Genomic DNA, 19,058 nt, shown 5'->3' on the forward strand with positions numbered 1-19,058 from the left:
GATGTAGTGCGGATGATGGATTAAAAATCCAGATCTGACTCTGTGCTACCTACAAGAGAATCACTGCACTTGCAAGGGCACACATAGGCTGATTGGCAAGGCTTGGAGATAATAGTCCATGCAGATGACAACCCAAATATAGTAGGGGTGGCTATCGTGGTTATATTTGTACCACATAGCAGAATTTGAGATGAAAACAGTGACAGGAGGCATGGAAGTTCTTTACCTAATGAAGGAGTCAATTCATTAAGAGGATGTAACAGCTTTAAATACATATGCAACAAACAGTGGTATATAATGCAAATATTAGCAGAACTGAATGGGGGAAATAAGCCAAAATGCAATAACTACAAAGAAACACCAAACTCTCACTGGCAGCAGTAGATAGGTAATATAGACCAAAAAAAAAAAATCATTAATCAAAGAGCAAACTTGACCAACACTGTAGACCCAATGGAACTGAAGATGTACACAGGACATTCTAACAACCAGCTGAAGAGCACATACTGTTTTCAACACCTCTTACAATATTCTCTAGGACCGAAGATATGTTGGACCCAAAGGAAGTCTTAACAAATTCCAGAAGATTGAAATCTTTTTTGATTACAGTTCTGACCACAACAGTATTAAAGCACAAATGAATAATAGTTATAATTTCAGAAAAATCAAAAAAATATGTGGAAATGAAATACACTCCTGTACAGTTGGGCCAAAGATGAAATCAAAGGAGAGATAAATGGAATGTGTTCTCACCAAAACAGCAGAACAGATACAAAATATAAAGAGTAGACCTTTTGTTTGTTCCAAGATGTCACTGTAAAACAGACACTGGTCACCAAAGATATTATGTAAGCCTCATGTTAACCACAGAGGGGAAACCCTTAATAGGGGCCAAAGAAGAAATCAAAGGTGAGATAAATGGAATGTGTTGTCACCAAAACGGCTTAACCAAAACAATGAGCCTTCACTCTCCCACAGGAGGCCAGAACACATCAGAACTTGAAACTGAGTCGGTGACCATCCCTTTTGGCCAGAGAGCAGTAGAGAGCTGTGTCTGGGAGTGAATCATAAGAAACATCAGCAATTCTGACAACACCCCCTCCAACAGCAACAAGTTCTGTGAGGAAAATTCCATGCAGTCTTACAGTTTCAAGGCTAAACAAATATGTTGCTACATCAGCTCCAGGAGGGTTGCCAAAGCCTGTAGGATCAAGGCTCCTTAAGACAGCTGAAGCAAAACTAAACTAAATATAAAGCCGAGGTGGGGCTAGTCAGAGCTAGGCACAGACCTCTGGTGATTTCTGAGAGGCTCTATCGAAATGAGCCATGCTGCAGGAGACCTGCCTTACTGGTCCTTCAGAAGCGAGTCCCACGCAGGCCTTCCTGTGCATTCTCAGTGTATGTTTGGGTTCCTCTTCAGGATCATTTAGATCTTACATCTTGCTCAATTCAAAATCATTACAAAATTGTCAGCAACCTGAGCTTAGCTCGCCATCTTGTGTCTAAAGGAGGCATTTACTTCGGATTAAGGGAATTCAGCAACCTGTCTGTATACATCACTAGAAAGATACAACATTAAAAACAGGCACAGATGGAACGGCAAGGTGGCGCAACAAAATCAGCTCCGTGCTCACCTCTTCCTCCATGAAGAGGAATCCAAATAAATAACTGGATGCATTTACTTAAATAATGGATGCTGACACTGGACTTCAGCAAGGTATAGTTGAGAATGCGTTAAGACACAGAGACCTGGAATAGCAGCATAGAGGATGGGATATAGTACACTGGCAACCACAAACCCAGTTGCCCAGATGGAGGGACACCTTACTTCAGGGGAAAAAGTGAAGGAGGGGGTCCTACCTGGCCTCTTCACTGTGCAAGCAAAGAACCTCGGCACAGATGGTGTTAACCCAACCCCATTGGCTTGGAAAATGCAAAAGGAAATTCTTAGAGTCTGAATAGTAGCTTTTCTTCTAATAAGGAACTTGAAATGTTATGCACTCAATTCCTGGAGCACGGATTGCTGCAGCATGCACAAATTATTGGAACTGGAGCTACAACAGTTACCCAATACTGACATCATGCTGCTGGGCCTGAGGGCACTTGGTGGCCCCAGCCACCTCGGTAATAAATTCAAGGGGCAACGTCAGCCACACTGATACCCTATTTGATCCAAGTCACAAAGGTAGTCTGAATCACCTTATAATTTTTCTGAGCCAATTCCCTGATAGACCAGAGCCACTTCCACAGTCCGGCCACCACTGGGCCTGAGTGGACATTCCACTCCACGATTAATGTCCCCAACTGTTGTGGACCAACCTTAACCATCCAATCTCTTAAAACATAAACATTCACATACACATACATACATACACAAACATAAACACACACTTATGGTAATGAGTCAGGCTATATGACGAGAACTTTTCTACTAGTTCTTTGGAAGGGAGTCACATGCTGGTTTTCCCATGCATTCTGAGTGCATCTTTGTGGGTAGTTTCCAAACAATTTAGGTTGAACAGTTTGAAAGTTTCAATTTTTTTTCCTCCCAATATTGTGAGGGCTTTATACCACAGCTGAAGAAACAACCCACTGTATTCCCTGCTTCTTCCATCATCAACTTCACTGTGGCAGTAGCCACACATTGGGTGAACCACCCATATTTCTCAATATGCTACTCCATCCTGTATGACCAGTGTCCTCCCATGGCCCCTGGAGACAAAGGGCTCTCTCGACCCACCACCTCATGCACCAGAATCAAACTACTCTATTAAAGCCAAATAACCTATAAGGACACTATTGCATGGCAGCCAACTGGAGCCAAATACATTGTATTGTCACTTACAAAACCAACACCCCAGGTCACATCTTCAAGAGAAAGACATTTACAACAAGTGTCAGCTTATAAAGGTGTTAAGACCATCGTACACCAGATAAGCAAATCTTGATGTATGGTACCAAGAGATATGAAAAATAGAAAACAAAGTAACATGACACCAACAGTACAAAATAACTGTACCATTAGACATCAAAGGAAATAATATTGAACAAATGCCTGATTAAAAGTACAGAAAACTGATGATAAGAGAACTAACAGGAATCAAGAGAACACGGATGGACTCACTGATAATAAGAAGAAAATATCATGATATGAGCAAGAATTTTGGAAGAGGATGAAGATCTTAAAAAAGAGCCAAAGAGAAATAAAGGAAGTGAAGAACTCAACACATCAAGCGAAATACAATTGAAATCCTCCAAAACAGTGTGGATTCCAAGAAAGTCTACTTTTGATCAAGCACAGAAAGGAACAATATCCCTATCAGTATTTGCAGGATCCCTGTCAGAACAAAAATACAGGGGTAAAATGGCAGACTTCTGGATGTAATGGACAGACTTATAGATTTCAAGGCCTTTTGGAAAACATAAAAAAGGAATACTCACATTTATTGGATAAATGAAGGTGAAGAATATAGAAACCCCATTCAAAGAAATCATAGTTGGAATCATCCATAACCTCTTGGGACAGATATGTACATCCATACATGGGAGGTCCGCTGAAATACAAATAGATATGACCCATAAAGTTTGACACAGTGGAATATTTTAGACAAACTGTTACATGTAGGAGATAAGGAAAGAACTGAAGAAACTGGATAAGTGTTCAGGGTAGCCCCACTAGACAAACCACATGCTTCATAGAAGAAAACTTACAGGTCAAGAGGAAATGAAATGGCATCCATGTTGGGAGAGAAAATGAATGCCGACCAAGTATTCTATAGTCAAAGAGGCTCTCTTTTGGGGAAAAATAATTAAGACCATCTAAGACAAGCAAAAGCTGAAAGTCTTAATCAAAACCATGTTAGCCTTACAAAAGATGTTTAAGGGATCTCCACATCTAGAAGTGAAAGAAAGATCACTGTCATCCTGAAAGTACAATGTCCATCCAAAAGAGCAAGTACACAAAGGAAAAACAAAAATAACCAAATATATTTGGCACAGTAAACAAAAAAAAAAAACCCCATGGATATGAATGAGAAAAGTAGAGGAAGAACAAAGCATATTCAGAGAGAGAGAGAGAGAGAGAGAGAGAGAGAGAGATAATTAACAAGATGACAGTAATATATGCTGACCTTTCAATAATAAACATTCTTGTTCATGCACTTAATTCTCCCAAGTAAAAGATATAGTCTTGTGGAATAGAAAACAACAACACCAAAAAAAAACAACAACTACTAACCATGGTATGCTGTCTATAAAAACACACTACTCAAGAAACTACAGAGACTGAAAGCAAAATAATGGAAAAATCATTCAACAAAAATCAATTCAAATTAAGCAACACGAAACAGACATTTTTACAGCAAAGTGAGAGAGAGAGAGAGAGAGAGAGAGAGAGAGAGAGAGAGAAACTGTTAGAAGAGTCAAGGATGACCACCATATAATAATCAAGGGATCACTGCTACAGGAAGAAAATGAGTGTAAGTGCACCTGCCCCTAATGTTGGAGCACCCAGTAACACTATTAGATCTCTTGGGAGAGGTAGGGTCCAGTAGGGTAGTAATGGGTGACTTCAACACCCTACTTTCACCAGTGGACAGATCATCTGGACAAAATATCAATACAGAAATTTCAGATTTAACCTACCCTACAGAACAATGGGCACCAACAGAAAATTAAAGGATATTAAACCAAAAAACTGAACAGTATGTGTTCTTTTCCTCAGCACATGAAACAAATACAAGACTTACAAAAGCCAAAAGGCAACCTTTTTGATCACGATAGAATAAAACTAGAAATAAAAATTAAAACAAAATACAGTTTGAATTTATGATAAAATATGGAGCCTGAAAATGACATCCTGCTTGAATAATGTGTGATGGAAGCAATCATTAGGGAAACATAAAATTTTTGCCACACAAATGAAAATGAAAATGAAATATGACTTACTAAAGTTATGGAATAAAGCAAAATTGTGACCATGAGGGTATTTAATAACAATAACTACCTACATCCAAAAAAAAAAAAGATTTCAAAATGCCGAAGAATAGAAAACACCTAACATTGCATACCAAGGATCTAGGAAAGAAAGAACAAAGCAATCTACTCTGAGCAGAAGACGAGAGATAACATCAAAGGAGAAATAAGTGAAGACTGAAAATAGAATATAAATGATCTATGACATGCAAGATGTTTTCTTGAAAAGTTTAAAAAGTATTAATAAAACTTTATCAAGAATAACAGGTGAAAAATGCTATACAGATTTAATGGGATTTCTATTAAAAGTCCAAAGACATTCTTCATAGAAATAGAACAAGCATTCATGAAAATCATTTGGAAAAGTAAGGGAGCCAGAATAGCCAAAACTATCCTTAGCAAGAAACGTGAAACAAGAGGCAACACAGTACGAGATGTTAAATTATAGTACAGAGCTTCAGTAATAAACACAGCATGGCATTGGCACCAAAGCAGACACAGAGAGCAATGGTGCAGAATAGAAGACACAGAGACAAACCCACATAAATAGAGTTATCACATACTATACAAAGGTGCAAAAAACACATTGGAGAAAGATTGCTTCTTCAACAAATGATGCTGGGAAAACTGAAAATTCTTATGTAGGAAAATGAAATTTAAACTCTATCTCTCACCTTGAAAAACACTCAAAGTGGATCAAGGACTTAGGGATTAGAATAGAGACACTGTGCTTAATAGAAGGAAAAGTAGGCCCAAATCTACATCATGTCAGCTTAGGAACTGACTTCCTTACCAAGATTCCTAAAGCACAAAAGTAAAATTAAAAAAGAAAAACATTAAATCAGATGGAGTCAAACTAAAAAGCTTCTTCACAGCAAAGTAAACAATCACAAAGGTGAAGAGAGAGCCTATAGAATGGGAGAAAATCTTTGCCACCTGCACCTCAGATAGAGCATTAATCTCCTGGAGATATAAAAACTCAAAAAACTTAGCACAAAAAAAAATAAACAAACAAACAAACAAGTAAATAACCCATTCAATTACTGGGCTAGGGAATTGAACATAAACTTGACAGAAGAAGAAATATAATCAATCAACAAATATATGAAAAAAATGTTCAACATCTCTAGCACTTAGAGAAATGCAAATTAAAACTACACTGAGATTTCATCTTACTCCAGTCAGAATGGCAATTATCAAGAATACAAGCAACAATGAATATTGTCAAGGATTTGGGGGGAAAGGTACACCCATACCTTGCTGGTGAGATTGTAAATTGGTGCAACCATCCTATGAAGCAGTGTAGAGTCTCTAGTAAACTTGGAATTCAACTAAGTTATTCCATTCCTCAGCATATACCCAAAGGACGTAAAATCGGCCACATCAACACTTATAGCAGCTAAAATCACAATAACTAAACTTTGGAACCAAATTAAGTGCCCTTCAACAAATGAAAGGACAAAGAAAATGTGATACACACACACACACACACACACACATACACACACACACATGCACAAACACACATATACATACACTGGAATATTACTCAGCCATAAAGAAGAAGGAAATTGTGGAAATTGCTGGTTTAATGATGGAACTGGAGAATATCATACTAAGTGACATAAGTAAGCCAATTGCCAAAATCAAGGGCTGAATGTATTCTCTGGTATTTGGATGCTAACTTACAATAAGGTGGGTTGGGAAGAACAGAAGTACTTCGGATTAGACAAAGGGGAATGAAGGGGAGGGAGCGAGAGTGGGAATAGGAAAGATAGTAGAATGAATTGAACAGTACTATTCTATATGCATATATGGCTACACAACTAATGTAATTCTACATCATGTATAACCAGAAGAATGAGAAGTTATACTCCATACATGTATAGCATGTGAAAATACATTCTATTATCATATATAACTAATTAGAAAAAAGCTTTTAAATGTTATTAAAATTAATTAATTAAAAAAAATAGTGAGGGGGGGCGAGAAAGAGTGGGCACCTACAGAAAATATGAGATGAAAAAGGAGACATTACAGCCCACAGAAAGGATCTTTAGGGACAATTATGATGAAATCTATGCTAATGCATTGGAAAAATCCAAGAAATGGACACATTATACATAACCAATCAAAGCTGAAATTATGGGAATATAAACACCTGAATAGGTCAATGAAGCATAATAAATATGAATCAGCCCTAATACATTCACCAAAAGGAAAAATCCGAGGATTAGGTGGCTGCCAAATTTCACCAAACATTTAAGGAAGAACAAAAGCTGATAGTCTCAAACTGTTCCAAGGATTTGGAAGAGAACCCATGCTTCCAAACTCATTCTATAAGGCTTGATATCAAAACATAATGAGAACACATCAAACAAGAAAACCATGGACTGAAAACCATACATCTGAAGAACACAGTTGTGATAATAGTGAAATAAAAGCAAATTCAATCTAACAGCACATGAAAAAAGGCCATTCTCCATGCTCAAACTGAAATTATTCCAGGGATGCAAAGATGGATCATCATACACACATAAATAAATGTAATGCATCACATCAAAAGAATGAAGGCTAAAACTGGTATGATTATCTCAATAGGTATATAAAAAGCTTTCAAAAACATTCAACATTACTTCATTATAAAAATCTACCAAATTGGTTAAAGAAATGTTGATCACACTTGAACATGATCAAGGCCATATGCAGCAAACTCATACCAAGCAACCTCTACTGAATGGGGGAAAGATATTTTTTCCTGTATGAGTCATTCAATAAACTACCGGAGGTTTTGGCCAGAACAGTCAGGCAAGAGAAGAAAATATAGATCATACAAATAGGAAGAAAGGTAAAACTATAGCCATCTCTCCCAATGACATGAGCCTATATGTATATAAAAAAATCAAAGACTTTACCAATAGTATATTAGAACTGACAAATGAATGCAGCAAACTCTCAGGGGGCAAAAATCAACATGCAGAAATCTGTAGCATTCATGTGCACCAGTAACAAACTTTCTGAGAAAGAAATCAGGAAAGCAATCCCAGATAACAATATATACATGTATATACACATACACACACAGACACAAACACACACATACACACACACACACACACATACACACTCACACACACAAACATGCATACATACATACCTGGGAATAAATTATACCATGGAAGTGAAAGACATCTACAAAGGATACTATAAAATACTAATGAAATAAATTCAAGGAGATACAAAGCATTAAAAGACCTCCCATGCTCATGGGTTGAAATGATTAATATTTTTCAAAAGTTCATAATACTCATGGTATTTTATAGATTCACTAAAGTCCCCATTAGATTGCCAATGACATTCTTCCCACAACTATAAAAATCCAAAATTCATGTGGAATCACAAAGACTGTGAAGATCCAAAGCAATCTTGAATGAAAAAAAAACTACGGAGCTGGAAACATCACAAATCATGATGTGCATCATGATTTCAAGATGCACATCAGATGTGGTAATGCAAATCACATGGCACTGGCATATAAATGGACAGAGAACATCGTGGACACAATAGAGATCCCAGAATGAAACACCCACATAGCCAATATATTCTTGACAAAGGTCCCAAAATATCTGCATTGGAGAGGAGATGATCTTTTCAAAAAAATGTCTTTAGAAAATCCGATATCTATGTATAATGGATTGAAATGTCATGCTTATTTCATACTCTGTAGAAAAATTGATCAACATGGATCAAATACTTAAATGAAAGAGCTGAAACTTTCAAATTACAAGAAAACTTATGTGACTAAATGAATACATTTAAAAACATATCCTTATCAGCATAAGCAATGATTGTTTTATGAAACTCAGAGGATAAATAAGTAAATAAATAGCAAATATAGATAAATAACTTTAGATAGTTAACTTCTGCACAGCCATTAGCACAATTGATAAAGAGCCAATGTACATTAATGAAGAAAATATATGCCACATCAGAATGTTAATATATATATTTGTTAAAATATATACAAACAAATGTAATATAGAAACTGACAAAATACTTACTAAACAAGAACTATTTAACTATACAAGAAATCAAAACAAGAAATACTTAACTATACAAGAAATCAAATTAAAATTTGTGAATGATCTGCATAGGTGTTCCTCAGAAGAAGAAATGCCAAAGGTCAACAAGTATATGGAAAAATGCTGAGTATTGCTGGTCATCAGGGAGATGCAAATCAAAACCAATATATGATGTCACCTCATTCCATTAAGGGGGAGATTATCAAAAAGACAAAAAAAAATTAATATGTGAATAAAGTTATGGAGAAAAAGAAACTCTTATAAACAGTTAGTGGGAATATGAGTTAATCCGCCACTATGGAAAAGAGTATGTAGGCTTCTGTTTGAACTAAAAATAGATTGAACATTTCATTGAGCTCTCTCAATGCTCAATACCCAAAGGAGATAAAAATAAGCACGATAGAGTGATACCACCATTTCTTTGTTTACTGTGGCATTATCCACATCCCTTAGGTGTGCAATCAACCTCATTGCACTTCAGCAGAAGAATGGATAAAGAAATGTATATAAACAACAGAATATTTTTCATCCATGAAGAAGTATGAGATCCTGTCGTTTGCTGCAAAATGAATGGATATATTGGACATTGTGTCAAGTGAAAGTATATAGACAAAGAATAACAAATACCACATATTTTATCTGATATGTGGAAGGTGAAACTAAACTAAACTAACCTAAATGTAGAACAGCAACTACTCCCCGTATATGGGAAGGGTTGGGATTAAGAGCATAAAGAATGGACAGAGTGTGCCAAAATACAGTGAGATATAAGGAATATGTTCTGTTGTTCCATGGCACAGGAGGATGGCCATGGTTCATACTTACTCAATATATATTTTATAATGGTCTAGATGAGAGGAGTTTGAAAGCTCCAAACATAACACAAAGGTAAGCAAAGGGAAATGCTAATTATCACATTGTATATATGTGTTATAAAATCACACGGAACCCTGTTGATATCCAAAATTAATACATATTAAAGAAAACACTTATTTAATTGGATTCAATAAAGAACAAATAAAAACTAAGATAGATGGCAATGTCTGGAATAAAAATCAATTTATTTAATGTAAAAACATAGATGTGAGATGAATAAGGCCAAACAGGAAACAATGATCTCCCCAAATGGATTTTGCAAAGCACCAGGGACTTGTCCTCATCAAGGGAGTGGGGAGACCTTTTGGGTCAGGAATTAAAAGTAGTTACTTTGAGGAAAATCAGCAAACTTGCAAAGAAACACAGAAATGGTCAGAAATCTATCAGACAAATATAACAAAGTCATTAAAATAATAAAATCCAGACGGAATCTTGGATCTACAAACTATCTGAATGTATTAAAATTGTTTTGGAGAGAATGAACAGCAGATTTGTACAAGCAGAAGAAACAATCAGTGAGTTGGAAAATTGGTTCTAATAGGATACAATCAGGGAGAGAAAAAAAAGGAGGGAAGAGAAATGATGATAACATAGAGGATACAAGCAGCAGCATCAGTAGAATAAATCTGATAGTCGTTGGGTTTAAAGAAGGAAATAATAACAGAATACTTTTCAGTGCTGGAGGATATAAAAGTCCAGGTACAATAAGATCAAAAATCACTAACCAGGTCCAATCCATATAAAATTTTCTTCAAAATATTCTAGTCAAATTATCAAAAGAAAGGGACAGGGATTTGAAATCAGCAAGAGAAAACAGTCAAAACACCTATAAAGGACACCCAATATGTGTTGCCCTTGACCTCTATGCAGAAAAGTAGTATGTTAGGACACAGTGGGATAAAACATTCAGTGTAGTAAAGAGAAAGATCCCAACATCAAGAATACTGAGTCCTCAAAGTTGTCTGTCAGAACTGGAGAGAGAAAAATTTTCACAGCAAACAAAAGCTGAGGGAACTCATCATCACAGAACATATCCTGCAACAAATGCAAAAGGTAGTTGCTCAGTATGAACAAGAAGAATCCGAAAATGTAAGAAGAAAACAGTAGTAAATGTAAAACACAACAGTCAATATACATATACAGAAAAATCTCAAAAACACTCCGACATCATCAGGGTGTGTGTGTGTGTGTGTGTGTGTGTGTGTGTGTGTGTGTGTATTTGTGTGTGTCCCATTCTCCTTAAAAGGCAGAACTAATAAAACAGATTTAAACTGGAAACAAATTGTGAAGCAATGTACAACATAAATATATGAAAATTGTAACATTACTGTTACATATAAATATGTAACAGTAACTGGAGGTAATTTGTTGAGTTTTATTCCATTTGTTTCTTGTTGGGTGGTATCAAAACAAGCTGCTCTCTTCCTAGAATAAGTTGTTGTAAAGAGGACATATTTTTGTAAGCCTAATTGCAACCACAACCACAAATCAAAATGGATGATATGTAGACTAGAAATCAAATATCTAAAGCCTACTACTTACAGAAAATCAATGAGAAGCAGAAATGAAGTAATGATTTATAAAGCACATAGAAAACCAGAAAGAATAGGTAGTAAAATTACTTACAAATCACTTATTACCATGAATATATATGGATTTATTTCTCTAATTAAAGATATAGAATGGATAGAACAAGCAGATTAAAAAGGAAAACAAGAACCAAGTGTGTCCTGTATATAGGAAATTCACTTCAGTGATAAGGACATGCATGGACTGAATGTGAACGCATGCAACATTTATTCCATTAAATATTTTTTTCCTGTATTCGTTGATCACTTGTGTCTTTTTTTTTTCTATTGAGAAATTTCTGTTGATCTCTTGTCCATTTATTGATTTGGTTTTCTGGGGGGAGCTTGGTGTTTATTTTTTTAAGTTCTGTATATATTCTGGATATGAATCCCTTTTTGGAGGACTAGTTGTCAAATAATCTCTCCCATTCGACAGGCTATCTTTTCACCCACTTCCATACATAAATACTTATGTTGTTTTAGCTTGATTCTGTTATGCTGAAGGTTTGTAATTTGTTATGAAGAAGCTTTTTTAACCTGGTGCCATTACTCTTAGTTATTCTTGGTTTTATTTCTTCAGTGGTCTATTTAAGGAAGTCTTGCATGATCCAATGTGTTGGAGTGCTGACCCCGTTTTATGTTTTTACAGTTACAGATTTTCTGGTCTAATTCCTGGATCTTTGATCCACTTTCACTTGAGTTATGTGCAGGGTGGAAGATAAGGAGGTAACTGTATGTTTCCACATATGGATATCTAGTTCTCTGAGCACAATTTGTGAAAAAGTCTATCTTTTTCCCAAAATGTGTTTTTGGCACTTTTGTCAAATATCAGATAACTGCAAGCATTAGTCTTTGTCTCTGTGTCTACTACTCTGTTCCATTAGTCTTCATGTCTATTTTTATGCCACTATGATGCTGTTTGTGTTACTGTAGGTCTGTGGATAATTTGAGTTCAGATATTTGGATGCCTCCAGCATTCCTCTTCTTGCTCAATATTCCTTTGGCTATTCTGGGCCTTTTACTTTTCCATACGAATTGTAGAACTGTTTTTCCTCTAGTTCTGTGAAGAATGTCATTGGTATATTGATTTGGACTGCATTGAGTCTGTGTATTGCTTTCTGTCATATGGCTATTTTGACAATATTATTTTTATTAATCCAAAAACTTGGGGTGTCTTTCCATCTCCTAAATCCTTCTTCAATTTCTTTCTTGGTTATTTAATAGTTTCCATTTGTAGGGTTCTTTCATCTCTTTGGTTGGATTTATTCCCAAGTTTCTTCTTTTTTCTTTTATTTTTTTAGGTTATTGTGAATGGAATTGTCCCCCCCCCCCATGATTTCTTTCACAGCAGATTTCTTATTGGAGTATAGGGAAACTTTTGACTTCTGTATGTTGATCTTGTATTCTGGTAATTGCCAGATTTTATGAGTTCTGGAATTCTTCTGGTGGAGTGTTTTTGGTTCTCCTAGAACATTTTGTCATCCACAGAGATTATTTGACTTCTTTTTCTTCTTGTATCCATAAAAAGTCCTTCTCTTGCCTGATTTCTCTGGCTAGACTTTCATGGACTATATGGCTTAGGATTAGTGATAGTGGACAATCCTGGTCTGTTCCTGATTTTGGAGAAAATGCTTTCAATTTTTCCCTATTCATTATGGTGTTAGCTTTAGGTTTTTCATACTTGGTCTATATGATGCTGAGGTAGGTTTCTTCTGTTCTTAGTTTCTCCAGGGCTTTTAGCATACCTGTTTGCTGCATTTTGTCTAAAGATTTTTTCTGCATCTATTGAGATGTTCATATGATTTTTGGTGTTATTTCTATTTATGTGATGAATTGCATTTTTTGATATGTGTATCTTAAAATAATTTTGCATCCCTATGATGAAGTCAATTTGATCATGGTTTTCAATGTTTTTCTGTTTTCAGTGTTTGAGATTTTCATCATCCTAATAATTGTAAAGTGGTTTCATTGTTGTTTCAATTTGCATTTTTCTGATGATATTTTATATGGAGGATCTTTTCATATGCTTATTTTCCATGTCTATATTTTCTTTGGTGAGGTGTCTGTTAAGGTCTTTGACTCATGTTTTAATCAAGTTACTTTTTATGAATGGGTTTTAAGATTTTATTCTGGCTTTAATTTTCAATTCCTGTATGTTTACTAATGTTGGGCATTTTTCACATGCTTGTTGACTTACAGAGTTCAAACATAGAAAAATGTTACTTTACATTTTTAACAATGAACTTTATGCCTTCAAACACTCCTCTCTATCCTTGGGAAAGTCCTTCTCTTCTATCAGCTTTAAGAGTTTGGTGGTTGCACTTATAAACCTATACAGGGCAGGCCTTCCTTCTAGGATAGCTGCAAAACTGGAAGCCAAAAATTCTAGGTTGTGACAGATATAATAATCCTAAAATCAGCAGGAAAATGACAAGCTTGCCTCTTGTTAACAAGTTAGAGAATAGAAAAAGCAAATATTGTTAAAGGGCACAATCCCATGAAAAACTTACTCAACCCTATCTGGAAACTAGAAAGAACACTAAAAAACAATGTGTAAATCAATCAAAATAGATTACTCACAGTAGCAGTTAAAAAGACCCAGTATAAGTGGGCAAAATTTGTCACAAAGACTTTGCTTACAAATTCCTATTTGAAATTGCTCTTGGAATACCATTAGCATGAGCTACACTAGGTGAGTACCCTGGAGACACTGGTTTTTAACTGGTTTTCTCTTCTAGGGGAAAGCAGGCTTCATCTTTAGCAACATAGGCATAACATCTTTTATCCTTCATGTGTCATTGTTTTCCTGATCTCTTAATTTCTTGAAAGGTCTGAATCTAAATGCAAAAAAGGAAGCTCAAACCAATTATTACATAATTCAGAGGATGGCAGTTGTGCCCATTTAACTGTTCTTAGTCTCTATTATGTAAATCAAGACACTCTTTGATTTTCAAGCCTCCCCCAACTAAAATAATGAAGAAGAAGAAGGAGGAGGAGGAGGAGGAGGAGGAGGAGGAGGAGGAGGAGGAGAAGAAGAAGAAGAAGAAGAAGAAGAAGAAGAAGAAGAAGAAGAAGAAGAAGAAGAAGAAGAAGAAGAAAACGAAGGAGAAGAAGAAGAAGAAGAAAGCTAATTCCTTTAGGTCCTGTGTTGGTAAGTTTTAATTTCCTGATATGCCACCCCCAATCTCCCAGCCAGATTTTTATGGCTTTCTGGTTTACTCCTATTTTTTGCAGATCTCCAAAAATTTGAACACACTCACTGCAGGCCACATCTAAGTAGGTGACACTCTGGAGCAGTGGATTTATATACACAGAGCTATTGATATTATGTCCCATGTTTTTCTGCTCCAACAAGTTGACCTCAAAGTCTTCATCAAGTCTCAGAAATAGAAGGTGCAAGCCTTAACCTGTTATTTGCCTGAGAGTGAGGGTGGGCCACATTACCCAAATTTTAAGATCTGGACACTTTCTGTTGCTCTTTGTGCAGCTATTCAGCCTGATTTTTAGCACCTCTGCCTTGGCCTTATCCTTGTCAACATCTTCCCCCATTTTATACATGCAACTGGCATTGACACAGGCCCAGACATAGCCAAGATCATAGGCTTTTATTGAGTATTTACATGTCAGGCCTATGTCCTTGAAAAGTCATTGACACCATGCAGAAACATGATACTAAGGTTGAAGCAATTGGAGGCATATCTGCCATCACAGACCCTGACCTTCCCCAGATAAGGCTGGTCATCCTCATTGATCTGTCCATAATGTGCCAGGACAGCAACATGATTTCACAGATTTCTTTCCATGTTTATCACATGCCATCCAAAATCATCTCAAGGCAGCTTTCAGGTCCTGAGTCAGTCCACGTTTTCAAAGCATATAATAAGCCTCCAGTTTGTAGCAGTTATCACTGTGTTTATTGTCTTCAGAGCTGAACTTCAGCACCTTGGAAGTCTCATCAAAATTTTTCTGTATCTCTTCCAAATAGTCTACCAGCCAATAGCAACCTCCTGTGCCCTTCTCACAGTAGCATTTGTAGTTGCACTCCACCTCAATATTTTCCAAAAATGACTTTACCTGCCCCTTGTCCAGTCCTGCCATGGATCCTCTAAATCTTTTTGATAATAGCAATTCTAAATAGTGTGAGATGCTATCTCACTGTGCTTTGCAATTCCATGATTATTAATGTTGTTGGACATTTTTATATGACTTCTTGTTATTAGTCATTTGATAGATGATCTTCAGGTACTTAGTACATTTTAAATTGAATTGTTATTTTCTAGCAAGAAATTTTGCTTCCTTATAAGTTATAGATATTAGTCAAACTATTCTGATTTCTGCTTTGATTCTACTATAAATTACAGTTACCACAAGGTAATATCCTAAGTACCTTGCTTTTGGAGATTCAGTGCCTCCCCATGGTTTCTACTATTCCAGGATTTAATTACGCATGTTACATTTAGGTTTCCCACATCATTGGCAGGAGTTTCCTCTGTAAATTTTCATCTACAAAGAAGAGTCAATTTAGAGTGATTCAGAGTGCTAGGGATTTCCTCACAAATTTAGTTTTCACAGCATTAGTAAATGATGTGTCCTGTGGACTCTTACATACCAAGAGAGTGAGTTATAAATGGCAAATCCACTATAAAAATTCAGTCTCCCTAAATCTCCGAGTCACTCTTCTGTAGTAAATTAATTCTATCCTCCTTTTCAAGTTTGCTTGGAGTGGTTCACACATTTGTCCATGTTTCAGTCAATTGACCTAACGATAGAGTCATTTCTAACTCTTCAAGCTGCAACATTAAATTCAAACAACTTTATGTTCTTCCCATAATTATCACACACTCTTTTTTAAAACATATATTTATTCTTTAGTTCTAGGTGGACACACAATATCTTTATTTTATTTTACATGGTGCTGAGGATTGAACCTACTGCCTCACACATGCTAGGTGAGCACTCTACCACTGAGCCACAACCCCAGCCCATCACACACTCTTAACACTTATTTATACACACACATCATCTGGATTTCTACAAATTATAAAAATCACAGTCCTTTTGCATTGTAGTGCACTTTCTAATAGATTATACTATGTATTACACCTGTGGCATCCTTCACACTTATGAGCTGAATTATTGAATCTCTAATGTGAAACAAAATTAATCAGGGAAAATGGTTAATTTATTATTGCATAAAATAATGCATAATAATTATGTTCATTCAGGAATAATTATAGATGTATATATATAATATTTGATGACTTATAATCGCTATTACCCCCATTAAACTATCCTTATGTTTCCCTTACCATTCTCCCAAATCACCTTCCTCATCTCTAATGGGTTTCCTTCTGTTTTCATATTTTTCTATATTCCACATATGAGAAGAAATATGTGATATCCATCTTTCTGAGTCTCACTTATTTTATTTAACATGATAATTTTAAGTCCTTTCCATGATCCAGAAAATAACATGATTTGACTCTTCTCTATAGTTTAAAATGACTTCATTGTGTGTGTGTGTGTGTGTATGCATATATTTACATATTACATTTGCTTTAATCATCCTTCTGATAAGGGGCACTTGGCTGATTCCAATAGATTAGCTATTGTACATAGTGCCATGACAAATATGGATATGCAGGCATCTCTAAAAGTATGCTGCCTTGAATTCTTCCACATATATACTTAATATTGGTATTGCTATTATATATGTTAGTTCTGTTTTGAGGTTTTTTGAGCATACTTATTTGCATGGTGGCTGCATTAATTTACATTCCCATTAGCAGGGTATAAGTGTTCCTTTTACCCCATATCTTCACCAACATTTATTTGTATTCTTGATGAATGCCATTATGACTGGAGTAAGTTTTAATTTCAATGTAGTTTTTATTTGCATTTGCTTAATGGCTAAATATGATTACATTTTTAAAATATAATTATTGCCTATTTGTACTTCTTCATTTAAAAAAGTCTTTACAGATTTTTTATTTATTGATTCAATTATTTGTTTTTTGTTGTCATTGTTTAATTGTTTTTACTGTTCTTTTTTTGATTCATTATATATTCTGAATAGTAATCCACTGTTGGAATAGTAGCTGGAAAGAATTGCCCCCTTCTATGAGCTGTCTCTTCAGTCTTTCATTCTTTCTTTGTGCAGCTTTGAATTTGAAACTTCTCACACTCAACTAGTTCTCAGTGTGCACTCTCTGTTTTTTTCCTAGTTGAAGTAGCTCTCAGCAGAAGCATTTCCCAATACATGCAGGAACACCTTCTTTTGGGAGTGTTTCAGCGGCATGCAGGAAAGTACAAATTTACTGGAATTTCTGCCCCAATTTATTCAATGGATTTCCTTTGTACTGGGAAGGATTGATATTTTCATGAGTCCCATTTTGCTCCCCAAATTTGGTTCTCCTAGGTTCAAGGGTTAACTTGCAGAAACACTTTAAATTTTTAGGTTTCACTTTGTATTGCCTAAGAAGGGTAGCTTAACTTGACATTTCACAACAATGAAGGGAAGCCATGAGTTCTGTACCCTATGCCCTCACACAAAACAGAAACATGTAGGATATATAACACCCTCCAATCATGGGCCTTTTAGCTGACTACCAACCACTGGATGGTGAGAAAACCATAGCAACTAAGGAAGCAACTTCTGTGCCTTAGCACCTCAAGGGGAGTCCAAAAAGTGATCATTTAAGTCATCAGCAAATAGTGATACTTTGATTTCTTCCTTTCCTATTCATATCCCTTTAATTTCTTTCTTGTAATTTCTCTGGCTAGGATTTCAAGGACTATGTTGAATAGGATTGATGAAAGAGGACACTCCTGTCTTGTTCCAGTTTGTAGAGGGAATGCTTTTATTTTTTTCCATTTAGAATGATATTAGTCTTGCATTTAGCATATATAGTTTTTGCAAGGTTCAGTTATGTTCCTGATATCTCTACAGATGTAAACTAATGTTACAGAATAGAAGACACAGAGACAAACCCACATAAATACAGTTATGTCATATTAGACAAAGGTGCCAAATTCATTCATTGGAGAAAAGATAGCTCTTCAACAAATGGTGCTGGGAAAACTGGAAATCCATATGTAGCAAAATGAAATTAAATCCATATCTTCACCCTGCACAAAACTCAATTCAAAGTGGATCAAAGATTTAGGCACTAGAACAGAGATCTTGCCACTAATAGAATAAAAAGTAGGCCCAAATCTTTACTACAGCAGCTTAGGTACTGACTTCCTTAAGACTCCTAAAGCACAAGAAGTAAAATCAAGAATCAACAAATTGGATGAATTCACAGTCAAAAGCTTCTTCTCAGCCAAGGAAGCAATCAATAATATGAAGCAAGAGCCCACAGAATGGGAGAAGACTTTTACCACATGCACCTCAGAGCATTAATCTCATGATATATAAAAAACTCAAAAAACTTAACACTAAAAATACATATAACCCAGTCAACAAATAGGCTAAGGAACTGAACAGACACATCACAAAAAAATAAATACAATCTATCAACAAATATATGAAAAAAATTCAACATCTTTAGCAATT

General features: G+C 35.6%; 1 pseudogene; it reads right to left on the reverse strand.

Annotated features, from left to right (window-relative positions):
* Positions 1 to 14,951: 14,951 nt before the first annotated feature.
* LOC113175442 (cytochrome c oxidase assembly factor 7 pseudogene) lies at positions 14,952 to 15,598 on the reverse strand (annotated as a pseudogene).
* Between the last annotated feature and the right edge of the window lie 3,460 nt (positions 15,599 to 19,058).

The sequence above is a fragment of the Urocitellus parryii genome, chromosome X (assembly GCF_045843805.1).
Source record: "Urocitellus parryii isolate mUroPar1 chromosome X, mUroPar1.hap1, whole genome shotgun sequence".
NCBI classification, from domain to species: Eukaryota; Metazoa; Chordata; class Mammalia; order Rodentia; family Sciuridae; genus Urocitellus; species Urocitellus parryii.